Source organism: Dreissena polymorpha, chromosome 4 (genome assembly GCF_020536995.1).
Source record: "Dreissena polymorpha isolate Duluth1 chromosome 4, UMN_Dpol_1.0, whole genome shotgun sequence".
Lineage (NCBI taxonomy): Eukaryota > Metazoa > Mollusca > Bivalvia > Myida > Dreissenidae > Dreissena > Dreissena polymorpha.
The window spans coordinates 31,665,889-31,683,283 of NC_068358.1; the positions used below are offsets into that span (position 1 = coordinate 31,665,889).

Sequence of the window (17,395 nt, forward strand, 5' to 3'; positions counted from 1 at the left end):
CGTTATTACTCAAAGAAAAACAGCGTCAAAAGACGTCATTTGGTGCGCTATGACTCTTCAAAAATATCCCCCAGTCATTTAAAAAAATATTTTTTGTATATTGTTTAATTGTTTTAAAACTTTTCCGCACAGATAGTAAAATCCCGACTCGAACGATTCCCCAATACATCCGTTTCAACCCGACTCTATTACTGTATACTTACTATTTTTCAAGTTTCTATTTATTACCCGATAATCCCGTTTATTCCGTTTTAATCAATCTCTTTCTGGTATATATTAACGATAAAAGCTTTCAGTTATTTCTTTAACACAAACCTTGCCATTTTTTAAGTGACTATTTATAGATTTGATCAAATATTGCCTCTGAATATGCGTCAATCCCCTGACCTGTTGTGTGCTTGTTAAAACGCTCAATACACGCCATTTGTATGCAATAGACGCGACGTTGTACATGCTGCATAATTTTCGCGCTCTTTTTAATTGAGAAAAAGATTCGACACAAAATAAATTTGCACTGCTAATTTGAAGCAAAAATATTTAACGTGGTAACATTTACATTCGGAAGTGTGTTTCGGATTAAAAACGCGTTAACATCGACTTACGGGAATGGGTTTCGGATTACCAATTTAATTATTCCCATTTGAGATTTCAACAAATATTAACCGTTGCGTTATAAATTCAACGATAATTTGTTTAAACTCTTTACGAGTCGAATAAATGTTTTGACGGAATTATGTATGAAATTCACGTTGTCCACGAGGATCACGGCCGGTTGCCATCATCAGTCTTCTAACTATCGATTTTCGGACGAAACATTTACAGGTGTGCGTAATTAATTCAAGGAAAATTTGTTAAAGCGCATAACGTGTCGAATAAATGTCAGAAAAACGAGGTGAATCAGTTCTATAAATGGACATGTTGAAGTATACATGTACTGGAATTAAATAAATTGTTGTCACATAATTGTAACCGGGAGTCATTTGCACAACTTACTCGCTATAATAATTAATTGTTTACCACTTGCAATTAATTTCTCGTATTAATTATGAATCATAGGTAACACTTGTTTACAGTAAAAAGGTGTGATGATGATGCCCGAAACCGTCTTTAATGTTCTGTACTGTACAAATTACCGGTTGTATATTACTCAAATGGTACAACTTCTTGCTAATCAAGCTGCGATAAACTCTTACTTCATGCCCGACGTCAATCAAAAATAATGGTCGATAGTTAACCCCGCCCTCATAAGCATTTGCGTAACCAATTGGACGATGAACTTCACAGTTTGACGACTGGAAAGTTACCAGATACATCATTGTCAGCATTTAAATGACCGTGTAATGTGGCTAGAATAATCGATACGCGCGTCATGCTATTCTCTTATCAGTGGATTATCCATTACCCCATGTTGTGTTTATGGCGATTACTTGTGAAAGTAGGTACCGAGTGCTCTTTTAAAACAGGGAATATTGATACACTGATAGGGAAACCTTACTGAAGAATACACTGATCGGAAAATTTCAAGCGCCCCGGGGACTCTGATTTCGAAATTCAAGCGCCCCGGCAAGGGGCGCTTAAATGGCCTGGGGAAGACCCTGGTACCAATTCATTAAAATATGTTGTGTTATGTATCATGGTATTGTTATTTAATAAAGCAGTTTAGCTTTTTAAGATATTGTGTTACTCTGAGAACATATTTTTATCTAAAAAAATGAATAATACAGACAAAAACACAAAGCGCTTCAAAATTGACCCCACCATTTTTCAATTTGACTCCTCAAAATTTCAGTCCAGGGGTCATTGACTCCTGGTTTTTAAAATCTATTGAAATCCCTGATTGTGCATTGAAATTGTTTTATGTACTGCAAGACTCGGGGAACCAAGCAAATCGGAGGAAATGCATATGCAAACATTCTGTCCCATGATATGCAGTGTTCATTCTAGAAATCGAAAAGTAGGGGGGCATTTCCCCCCTCACTTTGAAAAATAGGGGGGATTTTTCACAAATGGGGGGGAATTGATCAAGTACCATTTATATGTTTTCATTTTCGTTTTAATGTTTATTTGTTTTAACTTCTACATTACTTAAAACAGTCAAGTCAGTGAAATACCATTGTAACTGCTGTTAAATATAACTGCACTTTCCATAGTATATTGCTGACTTAAATAAAAACAAAGGATTATGAAAATAATTGTTCACATGATATTTCTGTATCATTTAAAACAATAAAAAAAATAATACTGATTGTCTATCATGATATGATATGAATGATGATATGATATTAAAACCTAAGTCATGTAAGTGTCTTAATTAATGTATAGAATTAAGTTTTTACATTCCAGTATCAAAGGACAATTTTCTTCCTTAATCATTCACGAGTCGCATCCCTTTATTTTTTAAACGAAATTTCTTATTTTTTAATTAACCCAAGTATCATTTTAAACGAAAATTCTTTAAAGTTTATTAACCCGTGAATCGAAGAGTTAATTCCCTTTGATTTCCGGTGTTTTTCTCAATAAATACGCGAAGCAGAATTTAACAGTTTAAAAAACCCGTAACGGATATCGAGTGCACGAATTTTCTCGCACACATGCTGCAGATGTGCGCGATCTTTGATAAAATAGCGCGAATCGCGCAATCGCGCGGTCTAGAATGAACACTGGATATGGTCAATGCATCCAATGCTAGAGCTGCAGGGTGTGGAATCCACATGCAAAAAATTAGAGCTTGTTTGTTCAGATGCGATGCAAATAAATCTATCAATGGAAATCCCCACTTGTGAAATATGCTTTCCACTATTGACCTGTTCAGTGTCCTCTCTGTTGGACGAATACGAATCCTTGACAACTGATTGGGAAGAACATTGAGTCGACCTGCAATATGTGCAGCTTTTAACCATATTTTCTATTTGATTGCCAATTGCCAAATTGTCCAAAGTTGGGTTTGAATGCGACCAGTGAAGGTCTTCTTCAAGATCAAGAGAAACAGTTACATCTATTGATAGACCTAGGCTTCATTATCAATGTAAACAAGTCTCAATTAATACCTACTCAGATCATAACCTACATTGGGGGTCTACGTGATCTAGTGGGTAAAGTTAAAACCATTTTTTAACTCGATTGCATGAAAAGCCGAAGACTTATTGACATGCTTCAGAGTCCGTTTCCAGGGTAGACCTAGTACTTGATGTCTTCGGCGGAGATGTAAAGAATTTATCCACATTGGGGATCAAACTCGTGATCTCTTTGTCGCTAGGCTGACACCATATCCACTACGCCATGGCAACCTACATGTAGAACATGTACATCTAGTATGTTTGATTGGTAACATTGTTTTATTTTCAGATCAGGGTGTGGCATCTTTCATGTTCACATCAGGTGGCACTGAGATTCCTGAACATTCGTCATCGTGATATTTAACAGTGACGCTGTGTGAATGAAGGCCCCTGTTACTTAGTAGCATGTCTACACCTCATCTTTCAGGTAAGAGTTTGCTTGTTGTTTATGAGATTCCATCTACAGCTTGTATGGGAGAACAGATGTGACCTTGTTCAGGGCTCTCGCTGGACCAAAATTTCTTTTATCCAACCAGTTTTCGTTTGTTTGCGCGCAATAACTGGTAATAAAAAAATATTATCTATATTCTTGTTTATATTTCATTTAATTACATCAAGCACATATCACATAACATAATATAGCATTGTCATAGCCAGCTTGTCGTCAGGCGTCTGCCGTTTGGCGTCTGCGGTCCGCGTCGTGCTGAAACCTTAACACTTTAGGCTCTAAAATCAAAGTGCTTCAACATACAACTTTGAAACTTCATATGTAGATGCACCTTGATGAGTTCTACACGCCACACCCATTTTTGGGTCACTAGGTCAAAATTCAAGGTCACTTCTGACAAGCTTTCATTTATTCAAAACTGCACCCACAGCCGAGTGTTGGCACCCTCTATGCGGTGCTCTTGTTTAAATCTGGGAGTACATTAACATTTACTCTCTTGTTTTTGAATCCAAGAGTACATTTATTCCCATATGTAAAGGCAGTCCCAATTATGGTTACCTGACGAATTCAAAGCCTTGATCATTTGAGGAGATACTTTCACATATTTTTGTTACGGGATCCTCAATTTGGATAACAAGCTCACTGAAAAAAGTAAAAGTTCTATGTGTACTACAGGGAAGCTTTATATTGCAACCACACGCTTCAAATAATGGTGGGTAGTTTGGGAATAAGCCATTTTGGAATGTAACCAATTTCAAACCTTTGTAGCGACCCTGGAGTGATATTCATAATAACTGGAACATGCCTTACTGGTGAGCAAGCTTTTCAGCAATGCTATTTGGTTGTTGGATTAACTTGGATAGTAAAGCAACTGAGAGCTCGCTTAAAGCTTGGATGGGTGATATTTGTGGTTCGCATTCGGGTCGGAACATGTTATATTAGGTTGCAGCAGTCGGATAAGGACAATGACCAGATCAGCATTGTCTTACCCATGTGCCCCCAGGCCAAAACTCGGGACGAGTCTTCTCAGAGGGGAATAATGTTAGGACCCTGTAATGATATGTTCATAATAACTGGGACATGCCTAATTGGCGAACTAGTTTTTCAGCGATGCTGTTTGGTTGTTGGATTGAACTGTATAGTTAACTGGTTAAGCAACAGAGAGCACGGTTAGAGCTTGGATAGGTGATATTGTGGTTTGCACTCGGGTCGGAGCAGTCATTACACCCATATCAAATACTACCAACCACTTAGCAATAAACATGTAGATCAATTTTTGGTACGAGAGCCTCATACAAAGAAAATTTATACAGGTAGGCCTAAGAAAGGTAAGTTGAAGTTTATCAGCCAGATTAACCTTATATCTTTGGATATTGGATTAAAAGAATGGTTTAGCATCCTGTTGCACATAAATTTCAATGATTCTTGATTTTCATATTTACACTTTGAATCTATCAATAATCACTATTTTTCTGTTTGATCTTTCAGAAAATTATTTTTTATCGCGAATTTTTGTGACAATTGACGTGTACATTTCACATAGCCTTATGGTGTATGCAGAATTGTTTCTCATCAAAGAATTATCATTTGATTATACGCCGGTCTAACAAATATACAGATAATAACTCACAACACGCATGAAAACTGGAAGAATTTTTTTTTTACCTAACGTTCGATGCTCGGTCCACCATCTTGGATTCCGCACAGGTATTTAACAAATATGCTGAAATTTCTTATTGAATCTCAATTTCGTCACGTGTTGGCTATACCTAGGTTGTTGACTCGCACTTCGAAGCCGTTGAGCCAAATGGGATATGTTATTTTCAGGCCAGACGTTTGTTCATAATACATATCCGGCCATTTCAACATGGTCTGATCATTTTGTAGTCATCTTAAATTTTTCAGGATTCGTTGCTCTAACATTTTTCTCGATGAGTAGCTTTTTCTTTTCTTCTAACATCTTTAAATGCTTCAGGATTTTGAAATCTCTTGTTTTCTCTATGAGAAGCTTTTTCTTTTCTAATTACATCTTTAAATGTTTCAGTATTCTTAGCTCTCAATTTTTGTCTATGTGCAGCTTTTTCTTTCCGCTGTACCTTTTTAAGAGCTTTGTTATTCTCAAACCTTTTTCTCTTTCTGTATTGCTGTTTATGCCATCTTTCAAATTCTTTTTCTTGCAAAGATATAACACCAGTTTTCTTCCTTTCATTTTAAATGAGTGGGGTGTCTTCTGTAATGTTTGTATACTGAAATTTTGGAATTCGATATCCCCCTAGCCATGTACTGTCTATGTGGTTTTCTTCGATTTCTGGTAGAAGTTTAGATGGTTGTGCCCTTGAACTTGCAGTCTAGCGAAATGCAAAAGCATGTTATCTGATAATAGCCGAAGCTCACCACATATATTTGGGGAAAGATACTAAAACCAGAGACCAGAATGTACCAAAAACCTATATAAATGTGTAGACCTTTTTAGACCTTCAAAGAGGCATTACTTGCATTTCGGCTTTGGCGGTCTTGCCTCTATGTACCATATCTATGGAGCTCACATTCTATTCCACCTGGGGGGTCTTTATTGTTATAATTCAGTATTGAATTTTCGCAGTAAGCAGTAGAAATTTTTTAGTATATTTATATACTGAGTGCTAGTATATTTATATACTGAGTGCTAATAATAAGCCTTACAATCATATTTCATTTGTGACGTTTTCTTTATATGCTAAACTTTGATTTTGACCAACAAAGATATTACCTTATTTTATTTGTGTTAGATAATTAAAATATTTATTTGACGCTAAACATCGTACACTCCAGGGCTTTTATCCTTCTTTGGGACCCGTCGAAAAACGGCCCTTTCTCATCGGATTTTTTTTCCCCTTAGCAGGTAAATTTCCCCAAGACTTCATATTTTTCCCCTAAAATAACATTTTTTTTTTTTTTTAACTTTAAATACATAAGTAAACTTGATCCAGTGTAGAAAATATAACATATTGCATAATTAAATTATCTGTTGCCTTGAATTTGTTTTAAAAACCTCAAAATATGTTATATTGATTGTTTAAGACTTTCCTTGCGCGATTATTTTCCCCCTCAAAAAGGCCATGCCCTTTCCCAAAAATAAGATAAAAACCCCTGCACTCTAACCATCACTTACCTTAATTTAAGTTCTTCATTCGGTCGAGTTACTGCCAAACCATTGTAAGTCCACACCGGTCTTACTGTGTAGAATGCTGCCAAACAACATGTATCATTGTATGTTAACCTCTAAGATTTTATCCAGGATTAAAATTTTATGTCACAATGGTTCTCGGCATGTAAGAGTAGCATTGGTTCCTCGCTATGACGAAAAATAATTTTGACGCGTCCACCGCGTTATATGAAGGGAAAGACCGCCAATATTATTCACCACATATAGATTGTTGTTAAACTGACTTAACAACTGTGCAGATGTAAACTTGTAACATCGCAATGTGTAAAGATACACGTTGACCAATCTAGACATGTCTACATGCTAACAGTGGAAATTTGCAGTTCGTTAAAGTTACAGTTGCACATTTGTAGGTATTATGGGTTGTGTATGCTATTTAACAATACAAATTAATGTATATTTTACATTTTGAACATTTAAGTTTTTATACGCCCGTATAAAATACGGGACGTATTATGTGAAACCCCTTGGCGGGCGGCGGGCGGCGGGCGGCGGGCGGAAGGCATCACTTTGTCCGGACTCTAATTCAAATTGTATTCATCCGATCTTCACCAAACTTGGTCAGCAGTTGCATCTAGTTGATATCTAGGCCAAGTTCGAATATGGGTCATGCCGGGTCAAAAACTAGGTCATAGGGTCAATAAGTGCATTTTCAAAGGGGCCACTTTGTCCGGACTCTATTTCAAATTGTATTCATCCGATCTTCATCAAACTTGGTCAGCAGTTGCATCTAGTTGATATATAGGCCAAGTTCGAATATGGGTCATGCCGGGTCAAAAACTAGGTCATAGGGTCAATTAGTGCATTTTCAACGGCGCCACTTTGTCCGGACTCTAATTCAAATAGTTTTCATCCGATCTTCACCAAACTTGCTCAGAAGTTGAGTCTAGACAATATCTAGGCCAAGTTGGAATATGGGTCATGCCGGGTCAAAAACTAGGTCATGGGGTCACTTAGTGCATTTCAAGGATTTCATGGTGTCCGCTCTCTAAATGAAGTAGTTTTCACCCGATCTTCACCAAATTTGGTCAAAAGTTGTGTCTATATGATATGTAGGTCAGGTTTAAATATGGGTCATGCCGGGTCAAAAACTAGGTCACGAGGTTACTTAGTGCATTTCAAGCATTTAGCATGGTGTCCGCTCTCTAATTGAAGTAGTTTTCATCTGATCTTCACCTAATTTGGTTACAAGTTGTGTCTAGATGATATGTAGGTCAAGTTCGAATATGGGTCATGCCCGGTCAAAAACGAGGTCACATGGTGCATTTAAAGCATTTAGCATGGTGTCCGCTCTCTAATTGAAGTAGTTTTCATCTGATCTTCACCAAATTTAGTCAGATGTTACATCTAAATGATATCTAGGTCAAGTTTAAATATGGGTCATGCCAAGTCAATAACTAGGTCTTGAGGTCACTTAGTGCATTTCAAGCATTGAGCATGGTGTCCAAAACCTTCGAACGGGCGTATCTTGTGACAGTTTGGCACTCTTGTTATTCATTGAACAGTTTTAATTGGACAATGAACATTTGAGATGTCTCCACCTTAAAACTTAACATTGTTGAAACTTGAAACATAAAATATCGAACATTGCTTATTTGAACGGATATTTGACATGTATGTATAATCTATAATAGCAAGATTAAACATATCAGCTGAATATTCAACACGTGCAACATTTCTGGTGATGAATAATATTGGCAGTTTTCCCTTCCATAGGCATATAGCACTTGAACTGTCCGTCAGTCTGTGATTCCGTCCGAAAACTTTAACATTAGCTATAAATTTTGCAATATTGAAGATAGCAACTTGATATTTGGCATGTATTTCATGGCGCTGCACATTTTGAGTGGTAAAAGGTCAAGGTCATCCTTCAAGGTCAAAGGTTGAAAATACAAATACAAGGGAAGTAATAAGCTTTAAAAGGAAATAAATATCTGTACCTGCCAAATGATTTTTATGTTCCCCTTCGAAGAAGACGGGAATATTGTTTTGCACATGTTGGTCCGTCCGTACGTCCTTCCGTATGTCCGTCCGTATGTCTGTCTGTATGTCCGTCCACCAGATGGTTTCCGGATGATAACTCAAGAACGCTTAGGCCTAGGATCATGAAACTTCATAGGAACATTGATCATGATTCGCAGATGACCACTTTTGATTTTGAGTTCACTAGGTCAAAGGTCAAGGTCACAGTGACCCGAAATAGTAAAATGGTTTCCGGATGATAACTCAAGAACGCTTATGCCTAGGATCATGAAACTTAATAGGTACATTGATCATGACTTGCAGATGACCCCTCATGATTTTCAGGTCACTAGGTCAAAGGTCAAGGTCACAGTGACCCAAAATGGTAAAATGGTTTCTGGATGAAAACTCAAGAACGCTTATGCCTAGGATCATGAAACTTCATAGGTACATTGATCATGACTCGCAGATGACCCCTATCAATTTTCAGGTCACTAGGTCAAAGGTCAAAGGTCAAGGTCGCAGTGACTCAACTTAGAAAAATGGTTTCCTGATGATAACTTAAGAACGCTTACACCTAGGATCATGAAACTTCATAGGTACATTGATCATGACTTGCAGATGACCCCTATTGATTTTCAGGTCATTAGGTCAAAGGTCAAGGTCACAAACGTATTCACACAATAGCTGCCACTACAACTGACAGCCCATATGGGGGGCATGCATGTTTTACAAACAGCCCTTGTGTTTTTTTTTAATAAATCAAAGCGGCGCAGTAGGGGGCATTGTGTTTTTGACAAACACATCCGTTGTTTTATTGTACTTTCCTAGTTTCTGTATCTTAACATTCTGATTTTTTTTTTATGAATCTTACGTTCATATACCTCCCGTTATAAACTTGCAAATACAGAGGGAAGGCATCTCCGCAAAGCATCTGTGATCTAGTCATGGGATAGCCATCTGATGTTTTTCATTTCCTTCAGCTTGATGGTCGGATCTTGCAGGATGACTTGAAGCTCGTGTAACCTGCTCATTCTGACAGGTCTGTTAGTATAAAATCTATGAAGGTCCCCTAGAAAGTGTTAAAATTTCAGAAGGTAGGGTATTCCTCTTGATGCATGTCTGACGACAAGTGCCAACTTATGTGCAACACAGTGATTATTAATGAGATGTGGCACAAAGTTACGCAGGCGCGCAGCAACACCATTTTCACAGCCTAACATAACACTGGCACCATTGCTACCGAAGGAGCACATCTTCTGAATGTCTAAACCATGTTCCTCGATAAATCAGTGCATTGATAATGGTCTCTGCCTTGCCGTCTTTCAGTGGAAGAACAGAGAGGAAAACCGTGCAGCCCATTCTGTCTTAAGAAACTGAACATACACGATCATTTCCGACACGGTGGCAACGTGCGTCGTCTCGTCGATGAGAATCTTAAAGTACATCAAGGCCTTCACATTTTCAAGATTGTCATCCCGTATCTTACACCCCATTGTCTACTGGATGAATTGTTGCGATGTCGCTTTGTGGTTCTCACCATGATTCATGTTGTTTAGTATGGGGACTCCCTGAATTTTCATTACCTCGTGGAGACCGTTGAACTGGGTTGTATGTGGGATTTCTTTCAACATCAACCAATACAAATTACGGAACGCGCAAACTAAGGCACGTTTGTGTAGCGTACCCATAGTGGCTAAACCCTCTTCCACATTCTGAGGTGTGGCGCGGGCAGCCTCACATTGGACAGCCTCTATATGATAGTCGTTTTCCTCATGACGTGTTTACGTGTTGTAAACTGTTATCCATTCTGTAACTTAATACATTTTTTCTTAAATACACAATTCTGTTTTTTTAACAATAATAGAATAAAGAAAAGAATAGAAACATTCAAATGTGTACTCATAAACATCATCAAATAGAATAAATCACATTACTTACACTTTCATATTGTTGTCGCTATGCATGACAATTTATTGCTGACTTGCCATTGAGGAATTGCTTAGAAATTTGCAAAAGAAATTTTATTGTACAACCCTATTCAATTCACATTGTGTATGCTGTCAACTGATCCAACTGTTAAAAAATCATCTTTAATTACATAATTGAAAATCTAATGGATAGAAGAATACATGCATAAAACATGTTTTCAAGGAAATGTAATTACTGTCTTAACAGGAAAGTTCAACAACAAAAGATCAAGTTTGAAGTAGCTTACATTTTGACAAATTTTGCCCAGTTTCGGCTAATTTGGGTAAAACAGACACAGAAATAATGCCCTGAATATTTGCGCCGCATCCACATTTAACTTCCCTTTGAAAAGACAAGCAGTAAACATACCTGCCACTTTTCAACAGTACATTTAACACTGGCTGATCCTCGCTTTTATTCCAGTACAAGAATCATGCAATTTCATGTGTGGTGGCACACTACTTTTTCAAAAGAATTCTTAACGACATTTAATTTCTATTGGATGTCATGTTATCAAGAGTTCCCAGCTGTAAGCGGACTCGGTGATCAGGACTGGGGATAATGTTACTGGCCTGGTTTGGCATAAAATGATACTCACAGTTCTCCTGAAGGGTAGGAACTTCCGGTCGTGCGTCGAAATTTGAGCAATCTGTATTGCGTTCATTCAATAGGTGACTTGGTTGTCGGGAAGAACTATTTCCATTTCCTAAAAAATGGCGTCTGATTAGCGACTGTAGGAATTACACTGTAACTCCAATATAACGCAGATGACGGGGTCCAAGCCACGCAACCGCGTTATAAACGGACAGCGTTATAAGTTTTGAGCTAATTTATTGCAGGGGGATATAAAAACAGGTAAAGTATAGCCTATAATATAGGTCCTGTGTATTGCCATGCTCTGTTGTCATCCGCAAATACTTGCATATAAACCGAATCGTACGATAACGTAATACATACCGCTTTTCTAATGTGCACATGCATCCGATAATCCAATATAATTACAACATCAATTACGAAAAAATAATCTTTAACATTTATGACGAGAAATATGAGATTCATAAGCACATCCATATGCCGACGCCAATTTTCAGAAAAAGAGTACAGTGCATTATGGGACAGAGCTTTAATTGGGCGAGCAACTTTAAATTTAGATTGAATGCAATACGACACATGTACAAAGAAATGTTTTATTGCGTCATACGCGTCATGTAAAAATCGTGCTTTACGTGGACTTTCTGATAAATGGCAAAAATTAAAGTGAATCTCTGTTAAGTATACTGCGTTAGCACGTAAATAAATCGTTATGATTTTTTAATTTATTATTCGTACACGTACAGAAACAACAGAAACATTAAACATTAACAAAGATCATTTTATTTATCAAGCATGTATAGCATATAATAAACGATAACACTGTCAAAGTTTATACAATACACGATACATACAAAACATTAACAGGTAATTCATCTATTCGCTATGAAATGTGAAATATTCCGTCATCTTTCTCTGCTTGCACGAGTCTCTGGCTGCGCAGTATACTAGTTGTGCGCAGCATATTTCACAGCCGCTCCTTTCATATGGACAAACTGCAATCAAATCAAAGTAAAAATGTTTTAATCGTTTTGAATAACTTTAATTTGATAATTATTCCACTTGCACTTACCTAATTAAAAAAATAGCGCACTGAGCCGCTCTGATAGAGAATACATGTAATAAACACTGACTCGCAAGTTTTCACACCTTTATTGACCTTTATTGACATTACACAAGAGATTAACACCAGTTAGCTTTCTCGTGTCGTTTAACTTCTAATCGATTAAAATCGATTAAAATTGGTTATACGGACGGATCAAGCAAGCAGGCTGTGATCGCCGCCATCTTTGAATTTTCTGAAAATACATGAAGATGCATAACATTGGTTTGAATCAGAAATGGAAGGTTGGAGAAAAAACGGGATCCAAGGACCCCCCCGCGTTATATTGGACACAGTGTTATAACGGACCGCACTATATTGGAGTTACAGTGTAGTCTGGAGTTACCTATTCAAGTTTGGACAATCTGAGAGCTTTCAATTTCAGGTTTTTTTATTAGGTTTCTTAGCATGGTAGTTTGTAACCTTTAATCTCTCAACCTCTCCACCCCCTCATCAGATTAAATATAACAATGCATTATAATAACACAAGAGCTCAAATAATACACCTTCAAGCTATATGAACCTATGGGTTACATGGTTCATTTATGTACACACGTCTCAATGTATCCCTGAAGAACCATAGTTATTGTCTGTCAGCTAATATGTATGCAAAGTTCATAATTCTCGGGTGAAAAGGACAGTTATTGTTCATCCGCTAATATTAACAGATCGTATTTGCTGGGATGTGGATGTTCTCGACATTGGGTGGTCTGCATTGCCCGATCCAATATTTTGAAGTCTTGGGACAAACTTTTTATGCATTTTTCAGATGTACATTTGTATAATTTATCTTTCAAATATTCTGTATTTGAATGTCTTCTGCTAAAAGCAGCGTTGTCTCTTTGTTCATATTAGCCTCGAACATGATTGTTATAATGCATTAAGTAAGTTAAGTAATAAATTTAGTAATTAAGAAAATTAAGTAACTAGAACTAGAAGCAGATTATGAAATAAAATCATGTTTCTGTGTACCACCAGTAAGTATAAAAATTGGATGAACCTTAAAGGGACATATCAACAGTATTTTCATATTAATTTACAGGCAAATATATATACCACTCAAAATTTGCTAAGGATCACTTTTTATGTTCACATTATTTTCAATTTAATTTATATAATTTCAGTTGTTATTTTGCAGGTTTGCTATTAGAAAGTGTGTTTTTGATTTTATTTTTAAGTATTGATTTATCATTGATGTGTGACACTGGCTGAATCTACATGCAGCTAGGGGTGAACTTCAAATTACACATACTATAAAAAGTGATCCTTAGCAAATTTTGAGTAGTATATATAATATATTCCCAACATGTCAACATTGTGGTAAAACTCACACCCCACTGAGCTAGCAAGCGTCAATTAATATTTTCTACATGGAAGTACCATTAAAAGGCCAGTATCGTCAGTGAGCATGCAAATACGTGGATGCTGATGTACATTTCAGTCATAAATATTTTGCTACTACATGTACAGGGGTTTTTCTGCCTATTTTGGGAGAAGGAGTCTGACCAAATTTGGAATTTTTTATCGACAAAATTGTCCATTTCAGAAATTTTTCCTTCAATGAAACGGCTCATTTTGGGAAAAGATTGTGAATTTATCATTCTTAAATAAGTCAGTGGTTTAACAAATAAAGAGCTAGATTTACTAACCATGATATTCGGCCCAACATTTTTTTGAAAAATTATTTCTTTGCAAATTATCTGTTTTTAGCTCACCTGAGCACAACGTGCTAATGGTGAGCTTTTGTGATCGCCTTTTGTCTGTTGTCCGTCGTCCGCTGTCCGTTGGGCGACGTCAACATTTGCCTTGGTCACTCTCTAGAGGCCACATTTATTGTCCAATCTTCATGAAATATGGTCAGAAGATTGGTTTTAATGATATCTTGGATGAGTTCAAAAATGGTTACGTTTGCTTGAAAAACATGGCTGCCAAGGGGCGGGGCATTTTTCCTTATATGGCTATATATGGCCATAGTAAAATCTTGTTAACACTCTAGAGGCCACATTTATTGTCTGATCTTCATGAAACTTGGTCAGAAGATTTATCCCAATCATATCTTGGACGAGTTTGAAAATGATGCTTGTTGGTTGAAAAACATGATCGCCAGGGGGCGGGGCATTTTTCCTTATATGGCTATAGTAAAACCTTGTTAACACTCTAGAGGTCACATTTATTTTCAGATCTTCATGAAACTTGGTCAGAAGATTTGTCCCACTGATATCTTTGATGAGTTCAAAAATTGTAACCTTTGCTTGAAAAACATGGCTGCCAAGGGGCGGGCATTTTTCCTTATATGGCTATATAAGGCTATAGTAAAATCTTGTGAACACTCTAGAGGCCACATTTAAAGTCCGATCTTCATGAAACTTGGTCAGAAGATTCATCCCATTAATATCTTGGACGAGTTCAAAAATGATGCCGGTTGGTTGAAAAACATGGCCACCACAGGGGCAGGGCTATTTTCCTTATATGGCTATAGTAAAACCTTAATTGTTAACACTCTAGAGGTCACATTTATTTTCCCATATCATGAAACTTGGTCAGAAGATTTGTCCCAATGATGTCTTGGATTTGTTTGAAAATGGTTTTGGTTGCTTTAAAAACATGGCCACCAGGGGCGGGGTATTTTTCCTTATGTGGCTATAGTAAAACCTTGTTAACACTCTAGAGGCCACTTTATTGTCCAATCTTCATGAAATTTGGTCAGAAGATTGGGCTCAATGATATCTTGGATGAGTTCGAAAATAATTATGTTTGCTTGAAAAAAATGGCTTCCAAGGGACGGGGCATTTTTCCTTATATGGCTATTGTAAAATCTTGTTAACACTCGAGAGGCCACATTTACTGTCCGATCTTCATGAAACTTGGTCAGAAGATTCATCCCGATAATATCTTGGATGATTTAAAAAATGATGCCGGTTGGTTGAAAAACATGGCTGCCATGGCGGGGCATTTTTCCTTATATGGCTATAGAAAATCCTTGTTAACACTCTAGAGGCCACATTTATTTTCCGATCTTCGTGAAACTTGGTCAGAAGATTTGTCCCAATAATATCTTGTTATCTCAGGTGAGCGACTTTGGACCTTTCAGGCCCTCTTGTTAAGTATTACTATTACAATCCATGCTTTGTCTTTGAAAAATGTCATTTTATAAGGAAGTAGAGTCTTTTAGAGTATGCACAGAGCCCGACGCTTATACCCCTATAATGCTAAAATTGGGAAAAATCAAGCATTTTAAGAACATTTAGTAAATAAAATTATTATGAGCACAACTGAGTACCACAAAAATATTTTAGACATTGGTTGGTACTGTGACAATCGTCTGATTAAAGATGGTACTTAAATGCGCTCTATATAAAAAATATTAAAAACACTTAAAAACGATCGTATATTTAGGTAGCTATTTTCATTCAAACTACAAAGTTAACCCAAATAAATATGATCGGCAATTATCAGAACAATCTATAAAGGTGTTGAATGATGTAATGAGATGATTTTGACATAGTTTTTTTTCATTTCAAACATGTTTCTTATAATTGTGTTACCAGTTTTTTTTCATTTCAAACATGTTTCTTATAATTGTGTTACCGGCTCTGCTCTGCCGGTTTGAATTATTTCGAGTACGAGTTTCGCCAGTTTCCACTGCAACAAATGTAAATATCGCTCCGACAGGTATGATATTTTGTTAATTATCGCCGCAATGGCTGGATTTCAACATTAAAATATGTAGCTTCTATTATTTAAAAAAACATAGATCTGAAATTGAATTATCTCTGCACTCAATGTCTGCAGGATTTTATTGATTTTGTCAAGTACCTCTTTTTGGGGGTATATCTGCAATGCTAATGTAATTATTAACGCATCAAATCACAAACACGCAGCGTGATTCTTTCGCATAACACACAACAAAGGTTCTCTCTAGCTGGGCAGATTTCTGCGAATGAATTCGGGCATGCGCAAACAATGCATAGGCAACGCAAACATAGACATGAATTTCACAGGCAGTAATATGGCTCCCAAAAATTAGTTCTCTAACATACTAATCAAACACGAGAAAGTAACGCAAAATGATAAAGAAATACAAATAAAATGTAATAAAACATATTTATATGCTTTATATTACAAGGCTCCTCGCTGGGCATAAACCCACATATACATCAAAGGGAAAAAGTTCTCAGATTCAGCAGACGCTTTCAACAGAACAAGCTTATGTACAGGCCTCTCCAACTGAGTCAAAGAGAAATGTACTTTGCCTTTGCTGTCTTATGACCTCAAAGGTGTGTTCATGGATACCTTTCGCACCAAACCACCATCATCGGGGTCTGCTCGAATGACTTTCGTGATTTTCCAACAGTTTCTCTGTAGATTGTTGTCTTTCACCATCACCACATTGCCAACTTGCACATTTCTTCTTTTCATCATCCACTAAGTCTTGCTTCTTGTTTGCAAAGAGGTCAAGTACTCATTTCTCAACCTGTTCCAAAATTCATTTGCAAGGAACTGAACGCGTCGTCACCGTTTTCAAATGTACAAATCTGGAGTAATGAAAGTTCCAGGTGCAGGGGTGTGATTTTTCCGCAGATCCGCGGATTTCCGCGGATTGGGTTGTCCCGGAGGTCACTTCTGAGATACGCGTAAATTCGTTTTATTAAAATGTGGGGGAGAGGGGCTACCACCGATTCGGCGGACGTATTTCATAAGCGGCCCGAAATATCCGCGGCCTGTGAAATCTCTCCGCATTTTACACTGGTAGATTCTGCCTAAGCATTTTTAAAACGAGCGATATAATTGGCTGTCGTTTCCCAATCTTCCAATTAAAATCGTTTTCTTAAAATGCGCTCAGCTGATTTGTTTGCAAATGGCGCCGTTGTGAAGAGAAAATTAAGATTATTGAAATGACAAATAGCAATGGAATAAACGACTGACATCACCTAGTCTGATAGGAATAATGAAATGTGTTTGTCAAAAAAAAAAGACTACGTTTTAGATACAAGCAACACATATTTTGTTAAGAAATGTGCCCACTGAATTTGTGTCACGGAAACCAGTGTTTGCAAATT

General features: G+C 37.0%; 2 long non-coding RNA genes across 2 annotated transcripts in view; both read left to right on the forward strand.

The window, feature by feature from the left end:
• LOC127879783 (uncharacterized) overlaps positions 1–17,395 on the forward strand; it is a 52,636-nt gene that overhangs the window by 7,432 nt on the left and 27,809 nt on the right. Inside the window, exon 2 of the long non-coding RNA XR_008049234.1 lies at positions 3,346–3,483. This is a non-coding gene — a long non-coding RNA (uncharacterized LOC127879783). The remainder of the gene's footprint in view (positions 1–3,345; positions 3,484–17,395) is intronic.
• Positions 7,132–7,635, forward strand: LOC127879782 (uncharacterized). The gene is made up of 2 exons (XR_008049233.1): positions 7,132–7,337; positions 7,494–7,635. It is a non-coding gene; the product is annotated as an uncharacterized LOC127879782 (long non-coding RNA).